Here is an 8,599-nt window from a genome sequence, read left to right as displayed (position 1 = left end):
TTGTGCTCAGTGCTCACTGCCTAGCTTACTGTAGCATATTTCATCTGATAATCTCTGTATTGCTTATGCTTTAGAAATTAGATGACAATTAATTATTTATGGTTTAAAATATGTTTACTCTTGGCTTATATACCTTTATACTGAACATATTTTTCAATCTAAACCAGCAAATGTTTTAATTAGTGATAATTGCTATAGATCTGATAATAAATCATTATGATAGATCTGCCTGACATTTATTTAAATCTATTACTGGGGCCATAGTTTCCCACCAAATGTCAATATCCTGAGCCCAATACCTGCTGTCTTGAAACTTGAAAGTTCACCTAGTACTTTGAAAAAGAATTCAATTCATCAAATTTTTTTACTCAACTTCAATTAATTATGTATGATCTATGATTCATTGTCAGTAATGTTTTACAGTAATTTTCCGATACATGTCTGAACTTATGGTCCCCTTTTAATTTTCATTTTGGAAAATTAATTCTAGTAGACATTATTCAGCCCTCCTGTCATATGAATTATTTATAGGCAATAGAAAACATTCATTGCTGTCAACAGTTAGATTTGGATCAATAGCTACTAATTTCAGGTCATAAAGAATTGAGACCACTCTGAAGCTTGATTTATATTAATATTTAACTTTGAAAATTGTGATTCAATGGTCAAATTATCATTGCAATAAATTAATGTAGTTTTTTTTCTCAATTTTCATTGGTTAAAAATTCATTCCTTCCTATGCTGTTACTTATATTTATTTTATTCCCATCATTTAGAAGGCTTCAAACAGCCAAGATAGAAATGCGTTATTTTGTGTTAAATGTGAAATCACCACTAGACTAACCTCAATTTTCATAAAATTTACTTGAATTCAATGATGATTTATAAATGCCAATTAATATAGTCAAGTGGAGTAAGATGGGACCGCAACCTTCATGGGGTAAGATAGGAACAACCCATGGGTGCATTCTAATTGCATTGATTTTAATTTGATGGTAGATTCTGTTAAAGCAACTATTTCCAGCTGTTTCAGTCTTTGTTTCAAGACTGTTGCAAATAATGAATTTTTGTCAAATTTTTAACTAAGATCTATGTGCATTGTGCAGATAGGTCAGAAAATAGTTATCCTTTATGGGAAAATGAGCTCTGTCTAATGACACACAAAAATTTTTGCCAGGTTTGTGGCTGTAGGCTGGTAACCCCCTAGCAATTTTTAAGCAACTTTTGCAGACATGACAAGCAACTTTTGAGAAATACTAGGCATCCCTACCAGTTACAATCACTGCCTGGCATGCATTCTAAAATGGGGTAAAAAAGGACTGGAAATTGGGTGAGATGGAACCACCAAATGATCCTGTTTTATCCAGCAACCAGTCTTATCTTACCCTAAAAAAATTTCCATCTTACCCCATAGTTAACAAGTTAAAAAAATAGTTATTAAATGAATAGATTATTCTACACAAGTATACATGGAGTATTTTGGACACAATGCTGTCTCTTCTTAGATATTTTTCTGCAAATTTAATGAGGCATCAAAAATACAAACCCAATTTTGCTTACTGTTGAGCTTCACAGAAGTCATGCAACACTCAAACTGTCAAATTAGCAGCCAAAAATAAAAAAAAATATCCTGAAACTGCTACTTCCTGTGCAGATAGTTTTCAACTCATGGGTGTGGCAAGCTTTGCTTCTTAGAAGCCTAACTATGAAAATTTTTATTAGAATTCTTGCATGGCCCCTTCACAAGGGATGGTTGAACATATTAAGCTGTGTGTCAGACAGGCCTATTTAAAAAATATTAATTCAGCTATTGTATGATAGGGATTCATCTTCTTAATATCAAAGTATAAAGCTTCAAGACTGGATAAGCTCAAATTTGAAATTTATTATGCTTGGATAATGACTGGTTCAAAATATGAAAATTAGCTAGTTGAAATTGAGTACAATGTTCCTTCAGTAGGAGGAGACATGTGGTCCTGATGTTGTGCAGTGAAAGAGAAAGAGCAATAGAGAAAGTCACAAATGGATTGAAGAATGCATTGCAGCAACAGAATAACAGGCGGAAGCAAATAGACTGAGACAGATTGATAATGAGGACTCTGATAACTTATATGAATCAACCATTAAAATTAACACAATCAATAAATTGGACAACTGAAGACCTCCAACCTAAAGAGACGTAAAGAAATGTTGGAAACAACCATAGAAAACGTAACCAATGAAATAATAACTATCAGATCATATGACTGAGAATGACTGAAGTAAATACAATGCCCTAATATTAAGTTCTATAATTACTTGGTCTTGGAATTTAGCTGCAAAATATATCAATAGAGGGACAGACATATATGAAAATATTTTCAACTATAAACCTGTTACTACGGCACATGCCTCAAAATTGTCCAGTTTATTCCTTTGAACTAGCAGCAAAAGTTCAGACTGTGACACGAACTTTGTATGATACAGGACTGTCCTTTGATTTCAAATCATTGTATGTTTAATAGGTTAAATGAAAGGTTATAAATAGAGTCCAAGTCTACCTGCTCCATGTCATTATTTTTGTCTTTCAAGCAACAAGTGTCCATTATGATACCAACATAATTATAGGAAGTAAAATCCATTTGCCTTCAGTTCCACATTTTGCTGATACTTAACTGTCATTCATATTTTTAATGAAAATTTATTCTATTGAAATGCCCACACAAAATTTTGTGGTGATGCTACAAAATGACAGAAGAATATACATATGTTCCTCATCTATAGTCGTCAATTGATTGATATGAGGCATAAGGTTTATTTTTAAAGTATGCACTTTCTGCCTAGGAGTAGACAAGTAGTTACCTAAAAACTCCATATTTCAATATAATAGAATTATTTCAAGTTTCTTCATACAAATTAAAAATATTGTGAGTATAATTTTAACACATCTGGCTTATCAATGTTGATCCTGCAACAATGTACTTACAATTCCTCCAAAACTTGTGGTCGTTCTCTGACATTCAAATTTATTTCGTGTCAAATCTCTTTACATGTGGCTGAAAAGGTTAAAAACTTTTAATATCCTAATTTGAGCCTTAATATTTCTAACCATGCTTTATTTATTTGCAAAACAGCCATGAGTGACCATCGACGGAGCTATTTGGAACTCACAGCTCGTCAGAAACGTCGACGACGCTCTGAGACAATCGCTTCAACATCTGCTTTTAAGAAACAAAAAACACAGCGAAGGGACTCGGTACACTCAAGTACTGCACTTGAAAATAATGCAGAAGATCAACTTCCACTGGATGAGGCTGGATTTTTCATCCCAATTGGAGGAGCACAAGATTCAAATTTGATTCCCCACATGGCACCACCCGATGAAGAAAAAATAGAGTTTCAACAGAATGGTCCACCAAAGATAAAACTGTATCAAATTTATCAATTACACGACTTCTGAAGAAATTTATGGAATTCTATCCCTCAATCCCTAAGTGCTGTGCTACTTTGAGGAGAAAATCGTTTGGCCAAATACAATAGGGCAATGCCACTCAACAATACCCAAATAAAAATTAAGAGTGGAGCACCTATGTTTTTATGATGGCTATAGGCGGACGCCATAGGTGGAGCAGCTTTGATTTATACAGTGAATTAAGGGTGGCGTGCACCACCTCTACCACACCTATAACCTGCCTATGGCCCCCCTAAACGTAAAGCTCTCCTTCGGCCAATAACGACCCATTGACACCAGTGGCACATTGATGAGCCAGGCTTGGCAACTTTTAAAATGAAGTCGATAAAAACTTTAAATTTAGTTTATGATCCGATGCGTATGTATTTACTGACATAGTTCCACGCAATCACCATCCTAAGGGCTGCGTATGTAATCTACCATTATAGTACAAGAAACAATGTCAGACATGTAGCAGGAACAAATTTTCAGAGTACCATACACATACCTCGTGAGAAATAGAGTTGAAGAAACTCCCTGCCTGCAGGATTCGAACTCCGGTCTCCCCCACGCGAAGCAAAGCCTTTACCGTTGAGCTATATGAGAGGACTAGGCACGAAAGTAATTTTAAAATATTTGACTGAAGTATTGCAAGTATTAATTTCATCAAATGGCAGAAGTTAGTGCTACCATCGTGATGATTAGATCGTTTCATCAACAATTTTATTTGAACATGCTGCTAGATTCGAGTAAACAGCCACTGAAACAAAATTCGTTTATTCATAGCGAACGATGGTTCAGCTCAGAGTAAAGGCTACGGAAAAATGCTTAATAAGCATTGAAGTTTCATAATGTGAATATTGCACCAATAATGACAGCGGTTTGATTCGAAATATTTTCGCCAAGAATATTCTTGCGTGAAATAAGGAATTGATATCACTCGATGATTTTAAATGTCAGGAGTGAATTACCTGCACCACTTCGAGTCACTATTTTCTCTAGCCTGATCTTTAATCTTATGCATCCAAAAGATACCGGAACCACTCAAGTAGAAATTTAGACTTAAAATCGAAATAATTATCTGCCTGTATGAGCAAATTTCCCTAAATAATTAAATTCCACTATCGAAGTAAGCGATAGAAAGCAGAATTTGTATTCGTATCCCTCTGCGTATAAATGATACCTTTTTGACAAGCAAATTACCCGGAAAGCACACATTTCAAGCAAGACATGGTAAAGATTAGTAGGAAGCTTAACGCCGACTCCCGTAAACCCAATTCGTGTGAACGTGTGCTTACTCGACTTGCTCGCTGCACTTGAGAGCCGCTGCGCTTTAGAGATGCCTTGCCTCTACAGACTACGTCGACGTGGCTTTAGAGTTTAAATTAATGGCGCAATTTAAGAATATTGTCAATATTATATGACACACTTAATCGATCCTAGAATTTATACTTTATGATACAATAATTAGTCTGAATTAATCGCTATATTTCCAACACAGCCAGTTGGCGCATACGTAAAATTCGAAATAAATTAACTCAATATCTCATGTGAACATAAAAATTGGATTCGCCGTCATCTTTTGAGAAACTGTATTTTTTGCGACAAAAATTTTTCATTGTTCCTCGTTCAATTTATATCAGGAGCAGTCTGATACATGCCCAGTGGCTTCACTTTGGTTTGTGAAAATTTGTGAACACCTTACTTCTAACTGTCAGTTTTACTCGAGCCTACCGAATTCACGCTAAATTTTCTTTCCAGAACTTAATCTTAGAAGCCAAGCACACAGAACGAAGTCATGGTTTCGTCTTGATCTCGAATGACCCACAACCCAATAACACCTTCTTTCTACGTTGGATAAATTACAGTGGCCAATCCCATCGTGCACTGTGCAGCTTGGGCAAACGGTTATCGGTGGTTCACAAGAGATTTGTCTGCAATGTGCCATAGATGTTTCAGACCCTATATAAATCATCCATGATTCATCGATGACTCCCACCTATACTCGCCACCTTTTCGATTGATATGTGTTTTATTGTCGATTTTCGGCAGATCTGGCCACCCACCGTTACGCCACCAATAATCTACTATCGCCACCTATAATCATCGGTGCGCCACTCTAAATTTTTATTTGGGTACGTCGAGCGGCAAGCAAGAAAAAGTTCCTTGCCACACACTGCCTCTTGGAATACGTTTCTTGTGACCAAGATTGCTGAAGAGTGGGGTAAAGAAAAAATTTAATTTTCTCATCTATTTAATTATTTCATCACATGTTTTGATATCAACTTTTGACATGATGTATAAATTTTGTGTCTGCTTAAGTTTTCCTTGAGATTGTGGTTGTCAATTGCTTTGTCAGACCATATTTGCCTGATGTTTTCATTTTGAGCTCTGTTGAAGTGTAATTGCGATAAAGATAATGTGTATTTTTGCAGCACTTTCTTTTAAATGTGTAATTGTGCATTGATTGGTGTTTATTTGTAGACGACTTCTCACGATGTGAAAGAAAATTGACGATCGGTGACGTCTCAAACACTGACATCAGTGCGTCGGAGACGGAAAAGAAGAGATCCGGAAGACCAACCCTTACATCGGGTATGTGTGGAAATCTAGTCAAACCGATCATTTTTATTTAATTGAGAACTGGAAAGTTATGTTATGAATCAGCTCAGTCTAATATGTTGCCCAATGCAGTTATTATTCGAAAGTGAAGACAATAGTTGATTGATGGGTGTAATAAGCGGAAGTTATAGGTGGATTCCTTGTAGATAGTATGTATTAGACCTGTGCAGAAATAAGTGTTGGTTACAATAATGGATTTGGAGATGGGGTTTGGGAATAATTGTTCTCGGCTGTGACTTGCACGATGGGTTTCTTGATACATGATTGGCTCTAGTACGTGGTTGCACAGAGTGTGTCTTATGAGTCCGTTTAAGCGACTGTATGCGTCGGCCAAATGGAGTGATTAGGATTGTTTGATTAACCACATAGTCTTCCGATCATGTGCCTAATTTTTCTTCAGGAATTGAAGAAAATCTTTTGGCCGCTTCACCGCAAGCTTTTCCCGTTAGGCGGTCTGCTCAATTTCTGGGTGCTGGCACATCAGCCTCTTCGTCGTCGGAGTCGGGTAATGGAAGGCAAGTTATTCATTTGATTGATTTAAACCTCTTTCTTTTCCGTGATATAAAATCATCAGTGAGTTATAAATGAATATGAATTTTTTATTAGCACAACGGATTTTTTGGAATGTCAGGTTAAGTGATACAATGTAAAGTAATACCTTTATTGAAGTTGCTGTCAATTTCTTAAACCGTTTGTTGATTGAACAGCTTTTAGTTTATCTTTAACAAAAAAATTTGAAATCCCCGATTGCTGCTGGAAAGATTTTAGCTGGATGGACACTGTCATGATGTCACTGAAGGATGTTTGGTGAGAAGGGGGCGGTGCTCTGCGGAAGTTGAGGATATATTGAAGGTGAACTTGAGCCGATGATATCGCTTGAGCGTTATGTCAAATCTCGTAGGCATTCGTTTTGGATATAAACAAATGTTGAGCCATTTTCACTTATGACTTGGTCCCTTTACAGCGAAGCGACATCCTGCGGCAGTTAAACCCAATACCATCCGGACTGGGCTGACAGCAAACAACACAAAACTCCCTTCTCAAAAGTATGTTCATTTGTAATGTAAGTTTAGCTATAGGATCAATGACGTAGATATAAATGCAGTATTTTCTAAGTAATAATATCACTCGTTTGCTTGAATCGCAAATTCACTAAAAACTTAATAGCAAAGAAAACTCCACAAAAATTCATAGTATCTTTAAAGAAAACGTTTCGGAGTCCAGCTCCATCGTCAGTTCGAAAATTCTAGAACTGACATTCAAGTTTATTTCGTGTCAAATCTCTTTACATGTGGCTGAAATGGTTGAAAACTTTAAATATCCTAATTTGAGCCTTAATATTTCTAACCATGCTTTATTTATTTGCAAAACAGCCATGAGTGACCATCGACGACGACCAACGAAGGGAAGCTTTAAGAAGCATGCTGCATACGAGAGAATAATGGGTAAAGTATATTGCAATATTAGTGAATGAAAACAAGAACAAGAAACAAGAATAGAATCAAACAAGAACCGACAACATTTTGAATGTTAATGTAAAATAAATCGTGTGATGATTTACATTAACGTAAGGGAATACGTGAGCCTATTTGTTTTCTCTCTAACTTGTTTAAGCCATTCAGCAGTTCAAGTTTTCATCATACAGAACCAATGCGGAAGAACCCCACCACCATTCCGACACCTGCCCTGAGAGTCTCTAGTTACATTGCATCTCAAATCCTGTCCATATTGGTCACCTACTTGATTGACCGTTGACAAAATTGTGCTCGTTACTTTAATTCGATGCGCGTAATCATTGCTGTTCTGTCGTATTACTTGCCATGCAATCGAATTTAAAAGCTACAAACCGTAATATATTATAATAATTGAAATTGATATAGGATACTAAAATGTGATCACCTTTTGCAGCCGCTCCAAAGAGCACCAAGTTTAACACTGCCAAGAGACCTGACATCAATAGAGTGATAATGACCTCGCTAAAAAATGTGCCAGACTGGGAGGGCCACCGCCGACATCATAGAATACGCCGACGATTAGCAGCTCAGCGACAAGCTGTCGCCTCGACGGCGAATACAACGCATGTGGATGCAGACCCTGGCTCTTCTCCTGACATAATACCGGCAACTCCGAAATGTTCACCACGCTTACCTAAGTGGCCAACAAGATGCTTCAAGTATCTGACATATATGCGGGTGCATAAAGAGTGTTGAACGTCTAAAAAATTTCGTACGTTGCCTTATCACTAACTACACTCGATGTGCCAGTGTTTCCTCCCGCCTTTCACAATTTTCATTCCTCGTGTCACCTGTATAATTCAGGCCGTTATTTGTGAGTCAACCACAGTCGTATAATTTCCGCAAAGGAGTTGCTTTTTTTCTAGTCTGAACGACTCGGCGGAAAATTATTTTTCCAAATTTTTCTAGGTTTGCTGCGCTCTTAATTTTTACGAGTTGTTGAACTGTCAAGAAAAATTCTTTAAGAAAATTCTTCAAAACAACGGAAAATTAAGTATCACGTTTATTCTGTGGGAAATCTTTTTTGATATTC

At 36.6% G+C, this 8,599-nt stretch overlaps 1 long non-coding RNA gene across 1 annotated transcript; it reads left to right on the top strand.

Moving 5' to 3' along the window:
- Window positions 1–5,527: 5,527 nt before the first annotated feature.
- On the top strand, window positions 5,528–6,566 carry LOC108682726. The gene is made up of 3 exons (XR_001931581.2): window positions 5,528–5,654; window positions 5,915–6,025; window positions 6,453–6,566. It is a non-coding gene; the product is annotated as an uncharacterized LOC108682726 (long non-coding RNA).
- The last annotated feature ends 2,033 nt before the right edge of the window (window positions 6,567–8,599 follow it).

The sequence above is a fragment of the Hyalella azteca genome, unplaced genomic scaffold, assembly GCF_000764305.2.
Source record: "Hyalella azteca isolate HAZT.00-mixed unplaced genomic scaffold, Hazt_2.0.2 contig13700, whole genome shotgun sequence".
NCBI lineage: Eukaryota > Metazoa > Arthropoda > Malacostraca > Amphipoda > Hyalellidae > Hyalella > Hyalella azteca.
This window is presented reverse-complemented; position numbering and strand designations above follow the sequence as displayed.